This window comes from Mustelus asterias, chromosome 2 (assembly GCF_964213995.1).
Source record: "Mustelus asterias chromosome 2, sMusAst1.hap1.1, whole genome shotgun sequence".
Taxonomy (NCBI): Eukaryota; Metazoa; Chordata; class Chondrichthyes; order Carcharhiniformes; family Triakidae; genus Mustelus; species Mustelus asterias.
The window spans coordinates 53918684-53941620 of NC_135802.1; the positions used below are offsets into that span (position 1 = coordinate 53918684).

Below are 22937 nucleotides of genomic sequence, written 5' to 3' on the forward strand. Positions count from 1 at the left end.
AAATGATTAGCTATCTTTATGGAGTCAAATAGAAGTTTTTTTTATTATCAGGGATTAAAAGTTTTAAAGTTTATTTATTAGTCACAAGTAAAGCTTACATTAACACTGCAATAAAGTTACTGTGAAATTCCCCTAGCTACTTGAGCTTTAAAAGATTTGGATGGGTTTCATGAATGGGATTGTTGTCTCTCTCAAGTGCGTATGAGTGAGAATTGTTTTAGATTGCCATAAAAAAATTTTCATCTCCACATGGTTCTTGAGATCTACTCATGGTGCATACTTGGTGAATGGCTTTGAAGCTGGCATGGGGATTAGGAAGGGACATGGGGCTGATGTGTAAAGGAAAAAGGCTAGAGGGCCTAACAAATTCTAAAACAACTGGGATGAAGTCTCAGGGAACCAAGGTAACCTGCCTAGGGCCTGCTTTGGGGATCAGTGTGCCCAACGGGCGGCACGGTAGCACAGTGGTTAGCACTGCTGCTTCACAGCTCCAGGGACCTGGGTTCGATTCCCGGCTTGGGTCACTGTCTGTGTGGAGTTTGCACATTCTCCTCGTGTCTGCGTGGGTTTCCTCCGGGTGCTCCGGTTTCCTCCCACAGTCCAAAGCTGTGCGGGTTAGGTTGATTGGCCATGCTAAAAATTGCCCCTTAGTGTCCTGAGATGCATAGGTTAGAGGGGTCAGTGGGTAAAATATGTAGGGATATGGGGGTAGGGCCTGGGTGGGATGGTGGTCGGTGCAGACTCGATGGGCCGAATGGCCTCTTCCTGTACTGTAGGGTTTCTATGATTTCTATGAAAAACTCAATCCCACCCCCCACCATCCTGGAATGAAAATTGGGTCTAATGGGGCCCTTTAAAACAAGTTGGGTCTGCTGAGTCAGGAAATTTTCCAACTCGAACGACCTGCCTCGGTAGTGAAAATCCAACCCACAGCATCAAACATGCAATTGATCTCCTAAAGAGAAAGCAGAAAATTGTAGGAAAACCTGCAGTAGCAACTGGCTTGCAATTTTAACCTTACTCCTAAAGCATAGTTGTGGCTCTGTTTGGATCTCTTTGGACACACGTTTAGCTTATTTACCTTGAACTACTTCCCATATGATCTTCCTGATTGACATTGTAACTTATGAACATTGAATGGAATCATAGAATCCCTACAGTGCAGAAAGAGGCCATTCAGCCATTAAGCCTGCTCCAACTCTCCAGAGCAACCCACCCAGGCTATATCCCCATAGACCCACATATTTACTTCCACTAATCCCCCTAACCTAAGGGGCAATTTAACATAGTTACCCACCTAACCTGCACATCTTTGGCTGTGGGAGGAAACCGGAGCACCCGGAGGAAACCCACGCAGACACGGGGAGAAAGTGCAAACTCCACACAGACAGTGACCCAAGGCTGGAATCGAGCCTAGGTCCCTGGCACTCTGAGGCAGCAGTGCTAACCACTGTGCCACCATGAAGCCACAATACTTAAGTCATGAGCATTTTGCTTATAAAGCAGTAGGTCATGCCCAGCTGTTCAACTGGCCTTGTCCAAGAGCACCTGGGAGTCTGCATCTGTGAATCTTGGGACTAGTGTGCCCTAGCTCACCTGGCTTCTCACCTGACTGCTGCCTGACCGACTCATTCTGCCACTGGGGTGCAAAAATATCAGAAGTCAGTAGATATGTTTGTTCCATGGAGATACAGCATCAGCTAGGCAAGAATACACGCATGTGAGGAACTAGTGACTTGAGAGTTATTGGTAGATTGTGTGAAGATTCAGTTGGTTTGTTGTTCACATGTGCAGGCCATCATGGCTTCCAGCTATGTGGCAAGGTTCTTGGAAGATGGATCTCCTCTGGACATACACTTCCATTGGTTATGGTATGAAGTTCTGAGTGCCCAAGGCAAAGGACAGTCAGTGTCCTCACATCTGAGGGATGGTCGGATGGGGTTGCTGGGATAGTTCCTTAACTTGATGGATATCTGTGGAGGGAAACCCCTCAAATGGGCTGCTATGCTCAATTGCATCACTGTGCCATCACTGGATCCTGCTGCATTTGCTCTTGAAAAAGTATGAACACATTTAGGAAGGGAACAGATACAGGTCGGACCATCAGTTTAGTCGTGAGGGGGCTCAGAGGCAACAGAGAAAAGGCTCCAAGGAGTTGGCAATGGTTTGACTATTTCAGAAGGGCTCCGTAATACTGGACCATTTTTTTTTTTTAAGAGGAGCATTCAGATGTTGCACAAGAAAGAGAAATAAAGTCGGTAATCATGTTTTGAGCTGCAGTTAACACATTGAAGTTATCTCAATATCTACCAGCATGGGCATCAAACGAACTTCAGTCTTTAAATAAAGATGGCGACTGAGGCGAGAATTTCATCGTGCCTGATCTCTGCCTCCAGTTCCAGGTTGGATCTGCCGATGTGAGTGGTAGACCCAACCCTCCTTTCGAGCCATTTGAGGCCCCATAAAATTCCATGACCTGGCAGTGATGAGACAGGAGAAGCACTACGCTGACTCAGTCCCGACTTCCAATTCCAGCCTCCCATGGAAAAATTGAGCCCACAGCCTGGAATTTTAACGGCATGCCCACCTCAATTCCGGGGGGTGGGCGAGGCTCGGAAAACGGCATTCTCCATTGACCCTGGGTGGGATCGTACGAATTTCGGGCAGATTCCGCCCACAGTAAAATTCCGCCCAGTCTCCAAATGCTAGTTTAAGATGCTCCTTCAAAGTCTTTCTGTTTCTTTTGAATTATGCCGACATAATTTGTTTTTGAGTTTAGAAGAAGCATGCCTTTGTCATCAGAATGCTTCTGTGTTTGTAAACAAAGCCACATGATGAATCCGTCCGCATAATTATCACGTCATTAGTGCTGCCATAATGAAGTTACATCGGGTGCCCTCGGATGGGGACTCAATGATCCTTGGACTTCTGTATTGCAATTATCATTTGAAGATTCTTCACACACATCATAGAAATCATACAAACCCTACAGTGCAGAAGGAGGCCATTCGGCCCATCGAGTCTGCACCGACCACAATCCCAACCAGGCCCTACCCCCACATATTTACCCGCTAATCTACGCATCTCAGGACTCTAAGGGGCAATTTTTAACCTGGCCAATCAACCTAACCCGCACATCTTTGGACTGTGGGAGGAAACCGGAGCACCCGGAGGAAACCCACGCAGACACGAGGAGAATGTGCAAACTCCAAAGAATGTGCACACTCAAGTTCACGAAAAAGATCAGTGTTAAAGATCTGCTTTGCTCTCGACTCAGTGTGGCACTGAAAGCTAGAATAAAGCGAGGAAAACAAGTTTAAATTTGTTAGTAATTTTTGTACTTCAAGAAATGATGAGTATAGTGCCAGAGGATAGAACAGCTTTCTGCTTTAACACCTGGTGCAGAATAATAAATGCAAACCAAAATTAAAGAGAAGTTTGTTCCGTGGAGCACTTCCACTGTAGCAGTAGGAAGTTTGTTTTCAGTACCAGCAATCCTTGTGACCATAAAGATCTTAGAAATGACTAATCTGTGCAATTGAAAGACCTGCTTCTTGCGTGTAACCATTGTGTACTTGAAGCATTTAACCTTGAGGGCTGTGGACTAAGAGTTGTAAAGTGGGATTGGACTTTTTTACGATGGCCCAATGGTTAACACTGCTGCGGCACAGCACCAGGGACCCAGGGGTTCGATTCCGGCTTGGGTCACTGTGCGGAGTCTGCATGTTCTCCCAGTGTCTGTGTGGGTTTCCTCTGGGTGCTCCAGTTTCCTCCCACTGTCCGAAGGATAAAAAGTTTATTTATTAGTCACAAGTATGCTTACATTAACACTGTCGCCACACTCCGGTGCCTGTTTGGGTACACTGAGGGCCAACCCACACACCTTTAGACTGTGGGAGGAAACCGGGACACCCGGAGGAAACCCATGCAGACACAGGGAGAATGTGCAAACTCCACACAAACAGTGACCCAAGCCAGAAATCAAACCCAGGTCCACGGTGCTGTGAGGCAGCAGCGCAAACCACTGTGCCACCATGCTGCCCCTAGATGGTTCGGTGCATTGGCCATGCTAAATTCTCCCTCAGTGTACCCGAACAGGCACCAGAGAGTGACGACCAGGGGCTTTTCAGAGTAATTTCATTGCAGTGTTAATTTAAACCTACTTGTGACACTAATAGATAAACTTTTAAACAATGGGCCAAATAGCCACCTTCCGTGTTGTAAATTGTCTATGTTTCTATGTTCATTTAACAGGTTTGTTTGCTGTTTGAGAGAAAGATATGTGTCTCAGCCCTAGCTTTTGCATTTTTATTGAACCCTGATCAGTAATTGTAGACATTGCTACTTTGCGTCCAAACTATATACCATACTCATGTACAAATGAAGACTGCAATTGATGGTTTTGTTCGCTTTATGTTACATCTCAGGGGTTGGCTGCTTTAAGTGCATGTCCAAGTTTTATTAAAATGCAAGGAGGATTTTTACCATTAGCATCCTTTGAGTAAGTTTCTGACTCCCACAAGCCTAGCGGCAGAAACAATCCTCAATTCCCCTCTAGTCCTTCTGCCAATTACTTTAAATCTATGCCCCATAATTATTAACCTCTCTGTTTAGGATAACCAGGTACTTCCTATCCATTCAGTCCAGGCCCCTCAGAATTTGATACATCTCAATTAAATCGCACCTCAGCCTTTGTCCCAAAGAAAACAACCCCCAATTTTCCAGTCTTCCCTTGTGACTAAAACGTTCATCCCACTGTACCCACTCTAATGCAATCACATCCTTCCTGTAATGCAGTGACTAGAACATTGCAGCATTCTAGTTGTGGCCTAACAAGTGTTTCCATTCTATGCCTTGTCTAATAAAATGATCCCATGCCACCTTAACCACCTCAACTACTTGTTCTTCTCCCTTTAAGAATCTCTGCATGCAGTTCAAGGTTCCTTTAATCCTCCGTACTACTCCGAATCCTACCATTTAACATGCAATATTTTGCCTATTTGCCTTCCCCAGATGTGTTGTGGTATGTGACGGCAGTAAGTTTATTTACCTTTGTGAACATGGAAATTGTTTCTTTCCTGAAACTGAAACAAAAAAATTCTTCACTCTGAATTTTTCCCAAAGAAGTTCTCTCCCAGCTACAAAAATGTGATATCCCATCGCTTTTTATTCATTCATGGGGGTTGTCGCTGGCTAGCCAGCATTTATTGTCCTCCGCCAGTTGTCCTTGAGAAGATGTTGGCAAATTGCCACCTTGAACCGTTGCAGTCCATGTGGTGCAGGTACACCCACAGTGGTGTTAGGGAGGGAGTTCCAGGATTTTGACCCAGCCACAGTGAAGGAACGGTGACATTTTTCCATGTCACTTAATACCCCAACCACTAGCCCTATACAGTCTCCAATTCACCTTACCTTTGCCAGTCAGAGTGAAATTGAGACTGTGTAAATGAATTGGATGTTGGGTCCTTTGAGCCAACAGAAGCTTTCATTTGATCCTTCAAGACCGGATACATATGCAGTTTTTATTTGAATGACCCATTTGCTAAACCACTCGTATTGCTCAAGTGCCCAATAATATTGAAAGTTACTGATTGTATCCTACAGGAATAATCAACCCATTTTTAAAAAAAAAACTTTTGTTATTTTTGATGGTACCTTACAAACCACATAAGAAACTGTCCTTAATCACAACAGCAACTGTCCCTAAATGCTGAGGCAGTGGGAAAGGAAAAGTTTGTGAGGTGCTGATTTGTTAAGGTCTGTCGAGAATGCTGTTGTCAATCCATCTTCGAGCTGGTATGGCATTAAGCTAATCCGACCATCATTTGTGTCTGGTCCAACAGCACGTCATAGCAAATGGTAAACCAGCAGCAAAGGGAAGAGTGACAGTTTTTTATCTGCTGGGAGAAGATTTCCCCTCTCCACTTGTAGTGGAATTATAAATCTGAATGTATTTTATTTGGGTTTTTTGAAGAAAAAATCTCCGACGATATTTTGGGATTTTAAAAAAAGAAAATATTCTTGAGTAACACATTACAAATATATAATTTAAATAAGTTAAATGCACAATAGCTAGCACTGCTGCCTCACAGCGCCAGGGACCCAGGTTCAATTCCGGCCTTGGGTCACTGTCTGCACATTCTCCCCGTGACAGTGAGAGTTTCCTCCGGGTGCTCTGGTTTCCTCCCACAACCTAAAGATGTGCACGTTAGTTTGACTGGCCATGGTAAATTGCCCCTTAGTATCACAAGATGTGTAGGTTAGGGGGGTTAGCAGGGTAAATGCATGGGGTTACAGGAGTAGGAACTGGGTAAGATTAAAACAAAAGGTGAGTCAACGCAGACTCGATGGGCTGAATGGCCTCCTTCTACACTGAAGGGATTCAATGATTCTATTTTATGATTAACTTGAATATTGGTCACAAGAAAAAAGCAGTAGGATATATCGGCAAGTAAAGGCCCACAATATTACAGATGCCTGAGTTCTGATGTTTTCCAGAATGGCATGGAGTTTTTGCATTGTGATTTAAGGGACGGGTCCAACAAGGCCGGTTGACGAAACAAATAAATGATTTTGCGCTGTTGTCATTTATTCAGCTTGTAATACAGGATCATGAGGAAGGCTGAAGCCCAATTTGAATGTCAAAGAATCTTCAAAGAAATGAGTAGTAAGGAGTGTTTCTGGCACTAAATCTGTGGCAGCAGAAGGACTGCAAGGAGGTTGGACTGAGACACAGTACAGATGGTATCAGTACCAATACTTAACACTCAATTTTAGTCATGGGTAATTGGCTTTTGTATCCCTGTAAAGGACATTAAAATCAAAAGATCAGTATTTTCCAGTTGCAGATTCTGTCCACTAGTTAATATTTTTGTTTTTTTCATCAATCGATCCTTTCACCAGCTCTAGGGAGCAGAGAAATATTCTCACTGACTTAATTTGAAAGACAGCTACATGGTTGCTTATTCTAATTAGGCACTGTAATTACTTTCATACTGGCTCTCAGCTGAGCTATGCTGCTGGTTACAAGAAGTTAATGCTGTTCCTTTGAGTCTGCAAATCCTGGGGAAATGTCACTTTATAATTTTTCCTTTACTGTTACTTTCATGAAGGCTGATAAATTTATTTTTGCAGTTATGTTTTAATATCCAAATCATACAGAACCATGATAGCTCATCAGGCTGAGATGCGGAGTAGCTTGTCAGCCAAGAATCATAGAATCCCCACAGTGCAGAAGCAGATCATTCAGCCCAACGAGTCTGCACTGACTCTCCAACAGAGCATCCCATCCAGAGCTTAACCCTGTAACCCCTGCATTTATCTCGCTAATCCCCCTAGCCTGGGACACTAAGGGGCAATTTAGCATGGCCAGTCAACCTAACCTGCACATCTTTGGACTGTGGGAGGAAACCCATGCAGACACGGGGAGAATGTGCAAACTCCTCACAGACAGTAATCCAAGGCTGGAATCGAACCCAGGTACCTGGCATTGTGAGGCAGCAGTGCTAACCATTGTGCCATTGGGAAGATCCTTTCCCAGCCTGCGCTGGGTTAGATGATTTTCTAAAAATACTCCATTCTTAAAGTTACAAAGCAAACGTGCGGAGTGGACAGGGCAAGTCCTTAATCCATCCCCTTGCTTGCTCAAAAAACCAATTCAAATTCAAATTGAATCCAATTTATTACCACAAGTGAGACATACAAGATCCATCTGACAAGAAAAAGTATTCACCTGATCTTGGGCTTGATCTGATGTTTGATCTTAGCCAAAAGGCTGAGAAGCGATTAGCTGGGGAGTACTCAAGATGATGCAGTTAGCTTCATTGCTCTCTCAGTTAGGGAGGAAAAACTCAGCCAGTGAAGTTCATCAGCTCATTGCCAGATAAACTGCCAACGCTCACATAATGAAGAACTGCCAGTTAATGAAGCTCCCGGAGGGCAATAGACACTTTGGGAACTGGACTTTGGTTAGAAGGGTGAAAATGTGCAGAAAATTGATTTGGAAAGAAAGGTGGGGCAGTACGGCTAAATCACAGCACCAGGGACCTGGGTTCGATTCCCGGCTTGGGTCGCTGTCTGTGCGCAGTCTGCACATTCTCCCCATGTCTGTGTGGGTTTCCTCCGGGTGCTCCGGTTTCCCCCCACAGTCTGAAAGATGTGCTGGTTAGGTGTATTAGCCATGCTAGATTTTCCCTCAGTGTACCAAACAGGCACCAGAGTGTGGCAGATAGGGGATTTTCACAGTAACTTCATTGTAGTGTTAATGTAAGCATACTTGTGACACTAATAAATAAACTTTAACTTAGATACTTATTGATATACACAAAAATATTCTTCAGTAGGTAGAGGATTACTCATCAGGAAGCTCAGTAATCAATCTCGCACAAAAGTAAAGCAACAACAATTCATCCCATAAAAGGAAACAACATGTCAGCACCTTGTCACACAGGACAATCCCAATTATCAATACCGTGCCTATTTGATCCCAAACAAGCACAGATATTTCCAACTCATTAATTATAAACCAGGGTGAAGTTGCTATTCTAGAGTCCTCAACAGAACAGTGATTCTCAAACTTTTTCATCTGCAAACCATGTCAGTGGGGCAAAAAAGGCCTGCAGGAACCTACTAGTCCTATTCCATCCACTTTCGCTTGCCACCACAATAGGTCTTATCAGAATTAATTGGAGCTATAAATATTGCAAGTCTCTTGCATTATATTATGCATTTTTTTATTAAATTGATGCATGTCTGAAACAAAAATATAGACATTTTCACATTAAAAGCATTCATACTGCAAGAGAACATGTTTATTTGAACTGTTATTCTTAAATGTGATAAAATCATCACAATCTCCAAAGAAGCTAATATTCATATTGCACCCATTTTAATCAAACAAACCCAACAGTAAAATTCATCTTGCTTCTAAAACTTCACTGTTGTTGCTTTTGCGTGTGGGAGCCATTCTGGTTGTGGGATGTCATAGGAGTGATGGAGGTGAGAGTTCCTGGTCTGTTCTCTTGTGTGGCCTTGGCTGTGGCATTGCATGTCAGTGACTTGCGTGTTCAAGCAGTCCACAAACCACCTGGAGTACTGTCGCAGACCACACTTCTGAGATGCACTGAAAATTGTTCTGACCACCTATTAGAATCATAGAATCCCTACAGTGCAGAAGGAGGCCATTTGGCCCATTAAGCCTGCACCGACCACAATCCCACCCAGGCCCCACCCCCGTAAACCCACGTATTTACCTTGCTTGTCCCCTTATAACTATTGGAAAAGATTATTCAGTAAAATTATAGAAAGTACATTATGAAAAGTGACTTCAAACAGATCTCAAACTTCCAGAGAGCTGCATAGGTGTAGATTGTTTGGTACAATTGTTTTTTAAATGAATCACTTCTTCCGCCAAACTTGTAAGTCCCAGGGCTGTCCTCATATGGTGCACCATCAGTCATTGTACTGCATCTTTCCTCATTGTGGCGCAACTACACTCCACTCCGATTTTAAACAGCAAGTGGCGTGGAGTTGCTCAGTGCCAGAATAACAGTGCAACCCACTTCTGAGGCAACCATATCAAATTTTTGGCAATAGCAACACAAAGGGGCAATTTAGCATGGCCAATCGTCCTAGCCCGCACATCTTTGGACTGTGGGAGGAAACCGGAGCACCCTGAAGAAATCCACGCAGACACAGAGAGAATGTGCAAACTCCACACACACAGTGACCCAAGGTTGAAATTGAACCAGGTCCCTGGAAGGCAGCAGTGCTAACCATTACGCCACCATGCCGCCCTTAAGGAATAACATATTGTAATCATGGGAAAATGAACAGAAATGTAATGCAGTAATACGCATAAAAGTATCCACAGCAAATAAGGCTTGCAAAAGTCTGGTTTCGTGGGCCCCTTTCAGATTGTAAGCCTAATTATTGTCTTTCTCTTGCTCGTGCCTTTTGTATTTGCTTGGTGCAAAGATAAATCAATAGCGGGGAAGCAGAATCCCTTTGAGATGAGGAGTTTCTACAAGGCAGCTGACAGATGTGAGGCCCCTGCAGCATTGATTTCTAGGTTAACTGTGATAAATGATCTTTGACTTTCCTGGCTCCGAGAGGTCATCTGTGCAAAGTATTTGGCATTGCGTTTTGTAGAATTCCAGCAAATTCCTGACGAAGAGCTGAACAAACAGACCAGCAATTCACCAGCTCGTATTTACATTTTAAAGAGAGGGCAACTTTTTTTTTCAGACACTTGACTTAAAGATGTCTGCCAGAGGAATAAGATTGATACAACATTACTGAAATTTTTATAGGGCCGACTGCTTTCAAAGCCCTGATGAGATATTGCTCTGCAGACAGCTGCATTTTACAGTGATCTAATGGAACAAATCATGCCTACTACAGACAGCAGCTGTTCTCAATGACCATCCTAAAAAAAAATCAACCTTTTAGGGTTGTTCGAATTCTTTTAGAGATCAACCATTGCAGCCCACTGACAAAAAAAAACTGACCGCATAGCGTGCCAACCGTTTATTTTAGCTACTTCTGTTCTTTCTCCCTTCCTTGTAAGTTCTGGCTTGGGCCCAATCCATGAGGAAATAAATATGTGAAGAAAGAATGCTGTGGAATGTTAACTACAGTGATGAATTTTCCTTTAATCGCATGCCAGGTTGTACAAGAGTTGGTGTATTAGCCATTGAGATCGAACTAATGTGCGTAGCCAAAGAATAGTCTTGCTTTCATTGAGGGCAGTTTTTATGAAGTTTTTGGGCTGATAAGGAATCGGATTTAGAAAATAAGAGAATATCTCCGTGGGGTAACGGTCACATAGCCATCCAAGGTATTTAGTGAGTCTTTGGCAGATGGGCAAAGCAGAAAGCTGAATACCACCATTTGAAGGTTCCTCCAATGATTTTGTCTTTCAGTCTTGGCCTGATGTGTATAATCAGACTATTTATTAATCGTCCTTTTTTTATATATAGCTATTTTTAAAAATCACGTTCTCTGTAAGCATGCTCTTAAACATGAGAGATGACTGTGGTGAATAATTAATTGTTGTTTATGCTGCATATTTGCCTCAGGTGCTATGCCTGGAATTTTGGCACATTGTTGACAAAATACAGCTCCTCAACAGGCAGGTAGGTAACAAGATAGTGATTGTGACTCCAAGAAGTGCCGTCTTCTCGTTTTTACCTGAAACTCTGCACGCTTGTCAGTTAATTGGAAAAGGAGAGCAGCTCTTCATGTCTGCATTTGAGTGTCCACCTGATGATCTTTGTTTCCCACCGCCTCCCCCATGGCAATGAGGTAGATCGTATATACATAAGAACATAAGAAATAGGAGCAGGAGTAGGCCATCTAGCCCCTCGAGCCTGCCCCGCCATTCAATAAGATCATGGCTGATCTGACGTGGATCAGTACCACTTACCCGCCTGATCCCCATAACCCTTAATTCCCTTACCGATCAGGAATCCATCCATCCGCGCTTTAAACATATTCAGCGAGGTAGCCTCCACCACCTCAGTGGGCAGAGAATTCCAGAGATTCACCACCCTCTGGGAGAAGAAGTTCCTCCTCAACTCTGTCTTAAACCGACCCCCCTTTATTTTGAGGCTGTGTCCTCTAGTTTTAACTTCCTTACTAAGTGGAAAGAATCTCTCCGCCTCCACCCTATCCAGCCCCCGCATTATCTTATAAGTCTCCATAAGATTCCCCCCTCATCCTTCTAAACTCCGAGTACAAACCCAATCTCCTCAGCCTCTCCTCATAATCCAAACCCCTCATCTCCGGTATCAACCTGGTGAACCTTCTCTGTACTCCCTCCAATGCCAATATATCCTTCCTCATATAAGGGGACCAATACTGCACACAGTATTCCAGCTGTGGCCTCACCAATGCCCTGTACAGTTGCATCAAGACATCCTTGCTTTTATATTCTATCCCCCTCGCGATATAGGCCAACATCCCATTTGCCTTCTTGATCACCTGTTGTACCTGCAGACTGGGCTTTTGCGTCTCATGCACAAGGACCCCCAGGTCCCTTTGCACGGTAGCATGTTTTAATTTGTTTCCATTGAGATAGTAATCCCATTTGTTATTATTTCCTCCAAAGTGTATAACCTCGCATTTATCAACGTTATACTCCATTTGCCATATCCTCGCCCACTCACTCAGCCTGTCCAAATCTCTCTGCAGATCTTCTCCGTCCTCCACACGATTCACTTTTCCACTTATCTTTGTGTCGTCTGCAAACTTCGTTACCCTACACTCCGTCCCCTCCTCCAGATCATCTATATAAATGGTAAATAGTTGCGGCCCGAGTACCGATCCCTGCGGCACGCCACTAGTTACCTTCCTCCAACCGGAAAAACACCCATTTATTCCGACTCTTTGCTTCCTGTCGGATAGCCAGTCCCCAATCCACTTTACACACTACCCCCAACTCCGTGTATACACAACGCCTATCCATAATGCTGCTGAAATACTGCCTGTACTGACCAATTGTACAAATGTTTCTGCAATTGTATGATCAGTTATTAACATCAGGCACTTGTACATAGAATGGCATAGGTCAGTTGTTTTGCAGGGATCCCCAAGCACTGCTGTAATTACAATAGCTTGCAACTCAAGATAGAAGAATTACCAGACTAAATAGAATTTCAACCAAGGAAGATCACATTGACAATATGGTAGCCTTGTGGGTATGTAAATAAATTTATAATTCAGAGACCGAGACTAATAATTCATCACCTGAATTCAAACTCTTAGCAGCGGGAAATTTAAATACTTCAAATAAATCTGGAACAAAAAGTTGGTGTAAGTAATGTTGATCATGAAACTAGTGAATTATCATGAAAGGGAAGGAAGAGGAGGTGATGGCCGATGGTATTATCCCTAGACTATTAATCTAGAAACTCGGCTAATGTTCTGGGGACCTGCGTTCAAATCCTGCCATGGCAGATGCTGGAATTTGAATTTAATTTTTTTTAAAATCTGGAATTAAGAATCTACTGATGAGCAGGAAACCATTGTCGATTGTCAGAAAAAAACATCTGGTTCATTCATGTCCTTTAGGGAAGGAAATCTGCTATCCTCACCCGGTCTGGCCTACATATGACTCCAGCAATGTGAGCCCTCAGGCAATTAGGGGTGGACAGTAAATGCTGGCCAGCCAGCGATGCTCATGTCCCACGAATGAATTTAAAAAAATAGGAAATCTGCCATCCTTGCCCAGACCCATAGCAATGGAAGACATCTTGATGCCATTACATGACTTCAGTTTTTGCTGTAGTTTGCTCATGTGCAAGTAAAGTGAGAAACCCAGAAGTTGCCTTCAATTATTTTGCGCTTCTCTATAGAGTGTGCTGTTGAAGTACCCTCAATTAGAAATCACTGAATTGACACAAACATCCCCTTTTAAACAGTAATTTCACTGTTTCGTTAAAAGTCCCCTGAAACTGTTGCATCTTGTTGAATGTGGTTTATTGGATGCTTAATAGCATACTGACTCTGGAAAATCACTTTAGCCTCAGGAAACTAATTTTATATCTATAATGTTACATTTTGTCTATTCTAATAATCCCAAACATGTGAACCTTTCTAAAAGTTTGTTTAATATTTCAGCTTCATATGTGGATGTCCCAAATACTTACTTTGTTCTCTGTAAATTTAAATGAAAGTGAAGATTAATTAGTGCATTTTACTTCCTGGTTTGCTGTTGGTGAGAATACTTCAATGTGATTGGTTGCTTATCCTGCTTTATAAGATCACTGTTGCTAGATTCCTGGCGATCTCCTTAACGTATTGCCAGTTCAAATAACTGTTGAAAAAGTTGAAATATACACCACCAAGATTGCTAGATCTTTGTAGACAGCTTTTCATTGAGGTTAGTGGCAAGTGCTGCTGCTTTGCCACTGTCCGTAAAATCTCGGCCATTTTTATACTTTATTATTTATCTCATCCATAAATGTGTTTTGTGTTGCCATGGTAATATGGCAAAGAACGGTAGACTGATTTTTTTAATTTGAAAAGCCAAGTGCGAATTCTTTCACCACTGTTCTGTGCGGATGGTCTCCCTCGAGGCATTTGATGGTAAAACATAACGTGGGAGAAAGATGTTTAATTTTGAATTTGAATGAGACATATCTATATTGATAAACACTGCACAAAATATCTGCACATTGTAGGATGGTAATGTCATCAGGCAATGATTGGCTTCCTCGACAAAGTGAATCTTATCAACGAGTAACAAAACTAATGATGTGGGAGTTAAATTATCATCCTAACATAGAATCTACAGTGCAGAAAGAGGCCATTTGGCCCATCGAGTCTGCACCGACCACAATCCCATCCAAGCCCTATTCCTGTAACCCCACATATTTACTCTGCTAATCCCCTGACATGAGGGTCAATTTAGCACGGCCAATCAACCTAACCCACACACTTTGGACTGTGAGGAAACCGGAGCACCTAGAGAAAACCCACGCAGGCACGGGGAGAATGTCCAAACTCCACACAGACAGTGCCCCGAGGTCGGAATTGAACCCAGGTCCCTGGCACTGTGAGGCAGCAGTGCGAACCATTGTGCCAGCATGCCGCCCCGTGGAGTAAATCAAACAAATCTAACATGGAGTAAATCAAAGTTTGTTCAAAATTTAAATGTTTAGATATTTTCCTCTTTCAGTAAAATCTGGATATTAGGATAAAATGGGTAATTTCGACAGGTGCTATTCCCGTAGTGTGCAGTGCTGTATTTATAACTACCATTTTAACTGTTGTATGTGGGAATAGCCGATATAAACTGCAAACTCGAAGCAATGTTCCATTCATTTGAGATTTTGCTTTTAGAATAAGAAATTTCCTGTTGGTCTTTTGCCCTAGCTGAGAGGAAGACAGATTTACCTTTTTTCAAAGCAAAAATCCCTCAGCACACAGATAATTACTCCAAGCTAGTCTGATTGGCACAAAACTATATTGTGGCCATCAGGTGGAGTGAAATTATTATGATGGTCACGTACCTCGGTGTGATCTCTCTTTTTGTTTGGTTGCCCTGCTGTTTCCATCAGCCAATGTCTTAGTTTCCATCACATGATATTGAGCAATGGGAATATTCCAAATTATATTGGGGCAACATTTCCCATGTATTCCAAGGAAAAAATTCTACTTCCACTAATCAGGCAACATTTGTATCAATGGTGCACAGGATTCTCTTTTACTCTTTCTTGGTATGAGCATTGCTGGCAATGCCAGCATTTGGTGCTCATTACTAATTTCCCTTGAGAAAGCAATTGGGAGCTGCCTTCTTGAACTGCTGCACTCCATGCAATGTAGCTACATCTATGGTGCTATTAGAAACCAATTTTCATGATTTTGACCAAATGACAGTGAAGGGAGAGCAACGTAGTACCAATAGATGATGTGTGACTTGCATTGGAACTTGGAGGTGGCAAAGTTCCCAAGCATCTCCTACTCTTGTCCTTCTAGGTGTCGAAGTCATGGGTTTGGGAAGTGATGTCAGTGGAGTTGTGTTGAGCTGCTGCAGTGCATTAGTGACGCACTGCTTAAGATAGTGGATGAGGTGACTATCAAACAGGCTGCTTTGTTCCTGGGTTGTGCCAAGATTCTTGTATTATTGGAGGCACACTCATCCATTAGAAGTATAGACTATTCCGTCTATTCTGGCTGAAAAGCATCTCCCCTGCCAGGTCCTGTTTTTTCACCCCCTCACCTGGCCAGCATTCCAGGGGAGGACAAAGAAAATGCTTCAGTGACACTTCGAAGTTCCCCAGGAAGTGCGGCAGCATTCCAGGGAGACTTTACCTCCATATGCGACATGATTGTTCCCAGATCGCCTCCAACTGTGTAGGTGCTCCCTCCTCTGCATGTTTTAAAATAAAGAAGTTTGGCACTCTACCACCTGTTTGTCTTTGTTCCAATGCATTATTAATCCTCTTCTCTTAAGGGCGAAAGTCATTTCATGAGTCATCCCTCTACATTGTCAGAAAATAGCAAACCCCCCCCCCCCCCCCCCACCCGCCCATCCAGAGACCCATGTTCAGGTGCCCATCAAATTGACCCACCTCACCTTTTATGTACATGCCAGTCATCTAGTCTAATTATTTAATTTTCCAAGGCACAAGAATTTATGCCATTTTACACTCAGAATTTCACACCCTGAGCACCAACAAGTCCTGCTCCACACATAGAAATCTCTCCACAATGCCATATGGACTCAGTACTCACCTTGCCAGAGCAAAGAAGTTCAATGAGCCTTTTCTTGCACTAGATCCATATTCAACTAGCAATATCGTGACCACTTATCTGGGCTGCCAGCTCCATCCAGGTGGTCTCAGTTTGGTGAGGCAACATCTTACGTGGGAGCAGCATCTCATATCGGGCACTCACTGCTTCCAGAGCAACCCAGAGATAAAGCACGGGGCAGGCTGACATTTCCATTCTGCCTAACATTGGTTACAGGACCAAATGCCAGAATGCGAACAGAATGCCTTTCTGAAACTGTGAAATCCACAGATTGTTAATGCAACTCCGAGGCTTGCGAATTCCTATTGCCCTCTTCATGGAGCTCCCTGGTAACTTTTAAACCCCCACCGGCACCCTGCGGTCCCAGTGCCCATACTCTTCCTGCCCCGCTGGCAATGGTGAACCTGCCACAGTGCACTCCACACAATTACCCTGCACTGGGAATAACTGATAATCCCATTCAAATCAAATAGTTTAGATGGTTCTGACTCTCTCAGCTGAAGGGTTATCCAGAAAATTTAGGAGAATGGAAATGACTTCTAACTCCTGGGTAACCATACTCCAGAAGCCCTTTGAACGACCAGTTGTCCTCCCGACTAACCCCTGACCCCTTATTCCCACCCCCACCAACTACCCAGCCGAATCCATGACGACATCCCCTGACAGTCTCCTGCACTCCTCCAACTAGTTTAAATTTATTGATTAGTGTCACAAGTAAGGCTTAAATTAACACTGCAGTGAAGTTACTGTGAAAGTCCCCTGGTTGCCACACTCCAGCGGTGCATGTTAGGGCACGCTGAGGGAGAATTTAGCATGGCCAATGCACCTAACCAGCACATCTTTCAGACTGTGGGAGGAAACTGGAGCACCCGGAGGAAACCCACACAGACATGGGGAGAATGTGCAAACTCCACACAGACAGTGACCCAAGCTGGAATCGTACATGGGTCCCTGGTGTTGTGAGGCAGAAGTGCTAACCACTGTGCCACCCTGCCACCCCCGACTTACTACCTGACCCATCATACACCCAGACCTGTCCTATCCCCTCCTCTCCTGACCCTACCCCACCCTTCCCACTTACCTTTTCCATGGCTTCCGAGAGAGAGAGAGATTATTCCTTCATACTTTGTTCAACATGCTTCTCAGTTGTTTAGCTAGATACTTCTGCTGCTGTGTGTTGTTATTTAAAAGGGAGCCAGGATTCCAAAACTGGCACAGCTACCATGCCATGTATGGTAATTATCCAGAAAATGCCAGAAAATCTCAGCAGGTCTGACAGCATCTGTGGGGAGAGAATAGAGCCAACGTTTCGAGTCTAGATGACCCTTTGTCAGAGCGGACCTTTTTTTTTAAAGCCTTTTTTCCCAAAATCTCTCTGGTGGTGTCTTTCTGACTCACGTTATCTTTGTGCTGGATTTTTAGACTGTAGAGATATTGGGCTTTACTTAACTTAAAAGAGAGGGAGAAAGAGATATTCCTTTCTGCTTCATTAACAGCTTCTCCAGATTCCTCTGCTGCTGTTTAGCAAACCCTGTTCTTAAAGTCCGGCTCGCTGTATATTCCAGAGGAATTTGATTACCATGTCTGCTGTGGTCATTGTTGCCGAACAAGTAATCGCATTTTGATGATTCAAGTCAGAAACCTTTGACACATTTTGAGATAGTAGAATACGACAGGCGATGGAGTTCTCTCATTCTCCACAGTGGGTTTACGTGTCTGTTGGTTGTACAACCTGGCTGGCCAGCAGCTCCCCATTGACTTGACAGGATTACAGTTGATTAAAGTCTGGCATTTTCTTTTAATACCATCCTTTCAATAATCCTTTTCAAAGTGGACCTTGATACACTCGGATGTGAAATTCCATGAACATCCTGTCAGGGCATGTCTGTCATGCAATCTAGGTAGTAACTATTCCAAAATGGTCCACTTTCAATTCCAGACATCAGGTGACATGTCACAACCATCTTTGGCCAGTGTCTTTTCTTGTATTTAAAAAAAAGTTACTCTTTAAATAGTTCAGGATGTTTCTGGCTAGTTGGTGAAGTTATAGGTAGCTATAACGCGAATAGAGGGATACAAACGAATGGTCTAGTTGGGCACATGAGCGGCACAGGCTTGGAGGGCCGAAGAGCCTGTTCCTGTGCTGTATTGTTCTTTGTTCTTTGAAGATAATTTCCTGTTGCAAATTCCACCCCTTTCAAAAAATTGTGCTTTTCTATTCTTACGACTTCACACTTCCCTACATTATTCTCCTACTCAACCTGTTTTATCTTTTTGCAGTCTCTGTTCTCCACCATTTATCTTTCCACTAAGCTATGTAGCATCAGCAAACTTAGATAAATTTTCCTCTGCCTCTTCTTCTAAATCATCAATATGGATTGTGAATAGTTGAAGCCTGAGCTACAATCCTGTTTACACACACCAATGCTCACAACCTGCCAATTTGAAAATGTCCTGTTTATGTCACTCTTTGCATTCTGTGCATTAAACAATCTTCTATCCAATATATTACCCCCAACTCCATGAGCCTTTATCTTGCTTATTAACCTTTTATCTGGGATCTTATTGTATGCCTTTTGGAAATCCAGGTATATTATATCTAATTTTTGATATGTGCCCTTTTATCCAACCTTCCAGTTACAATCTCAAAGAACTCTCATAAATCTATCAAACAAGGTTTCCCTCAAAACCATGTTGACTATATATATTGACATTTTTAACTGCATTGTTAAGCCTTACTTAATAATAGATTTCCAACCATTCCCAGTGAGTGATGTTAGGCTATCCCTTTTTCTTCCTCTCCCGATTTTCGTGAAAAGCAATTTCTTCCATCTTCCTAAGCCTAAGGAATTTTGTAAAATCATGGCTAGCATGTCCACTATCTCTGCAGCTATCCCTTTTGGAACCCAGCATGTAGGATATCAGGTCCCAGGGATTTGTTGGATTTTAGTTCCTGAAGTTTCTCCAATACTTCTTTCTCTGCTGATGTTAATTGCCTTAATTTCTCCCTCTTCTTAGCCCCTAGGTTACCTCCTATTTCTGGGAAGCATTTTCATACTTGAGGCTGGATGAAATTGAAATCATCTATTTATGCACAGCACCTGATGATCTGGCCAGGTCTCCACCTGTAGAGCAGGGCTGAGGGAGAATGGATAATTTAACTGGGGAGGCCTACTGACCAAACCCTGGACAGAGGAGGGATTGGAGAGCGTGCCTCCTCTCATTACTTCCATCAGTGACTGCTGAATGAGGTAGACAAACCTCCCTTAAAAAGAAAGCCCATGTAGGCATAGCCAACTGATGATATTTCAGGGTAAGAACTTCCCCCAAAGAAAGCCAAGGTATTCAATGTGATGCATTGATTTCATTTGATAGCAAGACAGATGGATTGTGTAGCCTGCCTTCAACGAGATTTACCTCGTGTTTTTCTTCAATTAGTAATTGTAGAACAAACTAGTTTGTATACTTGTGTAGAGGCATGTCTCACTAAAGTGCAATCAGTCTGCCCGCCCACACACAATTGAAGGAACATGTATGTGGAAATCTATGAAAGATGCAGTAACCTGTTCATACAACAAGGGGTTCATTGTTACACCCACCTGTTAATTTACGTAACTGTGCAACTAGATATTGGGCGGAGGCGACGAATATGAGATGAGGGGTCACCTTATGCCTTTTGCCAGGATCGCTGAACGTCAATATCTAAAGCAAACGCACAACTTTAGTGACACGTGTTAATAAATGTGTGCCCACAATCCATCTGTCTCTTTAAAATATCTGTGGATAATTGGATTACCGCTTCAAGATTCAGCAAAAGGCATCCTGAGCCGCTCTCTCTAATTCACTTTAATGGATGATTTAGGAGCATAAGTATCAATCTCCGTTCCCTATCAATGCTATCAATTCACAGGTGGTCGTGTTTTGTTTGTGTGGCCTGGCTGTGATTCAGAGCAGAATGCTGAACACGTGTATTAACATGCATGTGCTCCTGGCCATTAGAGCTGTAAAAGTTCTCTGAGCTGTGATCTATTATTAAGGAAGTCTCAACAATGCACTTAAAAATTATAGTGTGATTAGAACAAGCCAACATGGTTTCAAGTGAAAGATTTTGAGACCATGAGCAGAGTGTCCGCTGTCAATACATTTTAAGTGGGCTCTTGGCAAATTTAACCAGGCCACCCGAGTACTTGCTAATCTCACTTTGGCACCACAAGTTGGACTCCATATGGTGATTAACCCACGCTGTGTGAAACTGCTTCTCCCAGAAACTCTTACTCCACTCCCCTCCAGGGTGGGTTCAGGATCTGCCTCTGGACTTACATTGTTACTTTGCTGTTGTAAGGGGGAGCGCGGCAGTATAAATGTACACTAAAATTAAAAATCCTTAAATTTATTACTGTCGAATATGTCAGCTGGTTTCATGCAGTAAATATTCAGAGCTTTGAAACATCTGGCATAAGTTCAAACACAATGGTCTTTGGCACCAGATTTAAAATGATACTTAACCTTTACTATCATTTCCACATGTAATCTCTTAACTTTTGATTGCTGGGATATGCACACTTAAGTGGCTCTAACTTCCTAAACCAAGATGTTATACTCCCTTATAGCTTATTTTGGTATCAAAATCTACTCTCTGCTTTGAAGCATACACCTTCCTTTTCATGAATTTTGCATTCTGTTTGAAGCATTTTTAAACAGTTTTTTTTCTCACTAACACTGGGTAATTCTAAGGGGCATGAATTTTTTGCAAAACAGAACAAGGGATTTCTGTAATTTTACTGCAAGTGGAGGATATATGCCATTTCTGAACGGCAGTTTGAGATGGGCAATAAAAGTTGGCCTTGCCAACGATGCCCACACCCCATGAACAAGTATTTTGGAGCAAGTATTTTGTTATGGTCACTTTGATAATGGGGAATTAGGGCAGTTCTGAAATTGTGGTTGAGAAATTCGATTGCACCCGGCCCATTATTTAGGTGAAAAATGGGTGCTGAAGGAACTAGCTATGGGGCGCCTGCTCATTCTCTGCAAGTATATACACGGTGATATGGGTCAGTGCCTCGCTAGAACCTAGTGCCCCACCTGAAATAGATGTTAGGACTATTCTGAATGCTGCAGTCGGTTTTCGGAGGTGCAGAGTAGGCAGACCCTGAAGTGGACTGCAGCAAAAAGGTAAGGACTTGTTTCATTTTGCTCAACTGAATTGAAACCTGAAGGAGTAGAATTGTTGCTTCTGATCCCAGAGTAAAACAACAGACCACTAACAGCCACTGCACACTCCCTCCTGACTGCCTCTGCCCTTCCAGGATGCTCAGTTGCTCCAGCCAGCATCCCCGCAGCACGAGACAATCTCCATTCAGTTTCTGGCCACTGAACAATTGCTTGGGGTTCTTGCCTTGCGTTCCGTGCACTCCTGTAGCATCTGATCTGATTTCTAGGTCTACTGATGTAGTCAGAACACACAACTCGTTCTTTGTAAATGGTGTGATGCGACATTGGTTTGATTAAAGGGAAATGGCGGGCTTAAGTAAACTTCCAAATCTCTGAAATGGAACTTTTCACCCTTGCAACACAAGTCTGTGAAAAACAATCATTCAGTTAAGCTCACCGTGGCAGAGATTCTGAAAAGGATGGTCCAGCATTGCAAAACTATTTGAATTTGTTTGAGAGTGTACACAACAGCAGAGTGCCTGAAAAGAATAAACAGTTTTAAAAAAAAAAGAATTGCCAACTTTTGAAAGTGATAAATTGAAAAGCCAAGTGCCAGCAGTGAAATATCGCACAACCTGAAAAAATAACTTGAGGGGAGGACAACAGCAACTCTCATTAGAATCTGCTGCTGAAATGCAGTAGGCATGATGATGATGGGCATAGTTGCTTTCTTTCATAACCGTGTACAATATTACAATACTTGTAAACTCTGCCCTAATCATTACAGCAATTCAGCTGCCGATTCAGGTGCCTTTTGCAGGAGTTGAGCATTTCTGCCTGAACCAATTCGGGCAGTGAATTCCAGATGCCCACCACCCTCTGGGTGAAAGATTTTTCTCCCCTTGTCCCCTCTAATCCTTCTACCAATCATCATAAATCAATGCCCCCGGTAACTGGCTCCTTAGCTAGGGGAAGCAGGTATTTCCTATCTACCCTACCTCAGCCCCTCATAATTTTGTACACCTCAACTAGGTCACCCCTCAGCCTTCTCCGTTCCAAGGAAAACAACCTTTTTCTCATGGCTCAAATTTTACGACCCTGGCAACATTCTTGTAAATCTCCTCTGCACTCCAGAGCAATTATGTCCTTCCTGTAATGTGGTGACCATAACTGTACACAATTGCAGTTGTGGCCTCATGAACGTTTTATACAGTTTCAGCATTATATTCCTGCTTTTGTATTCAATATCTCATCCAATAAAAGAAAACGTTTTATATGCTTTCTTTCCCAACTTATCCACCTGTCCAGCCACCTTTAGGGACGTGCGGACATGCACTCTAAGGTCTCTCAATTCAATCCCTCTCAGTATCCGCTTGTTCATTGATTATTCCCTTGCGTTGTTTGCCCTCCCCAAATGCATTACCTCAGACTTCTCTGGATTGAATTCCATTTGCCACCCTTCCGCCCACTCAACCAAACCATTGATATCACTCTGGAGTCGACAGCTGTCCCCTTCACTGTCAACT

General features: G+C 43.1%; 1 protein-coding gene and 1 pseudogene across 2 annotated transcripts in view; one reads left to right on the forward strand and one right to left on the reverse strand.

Annotated features, from left to right (window-relative positions):
- The window catches only part of cdk14 (cyclin dependent kinase 14), a 570262-nt gene that overhangs the window by 397506 nt on the left and 149819 nt on the right, over nt 1-22937 (forward strand). The gene's annotated exons all lie outside the window — the stretch shown is intronic.
- Nucleotides 7565-7786, reverse strand: LOC144481758 (U2 spliceosomal RNA; annotated as a pseudogene).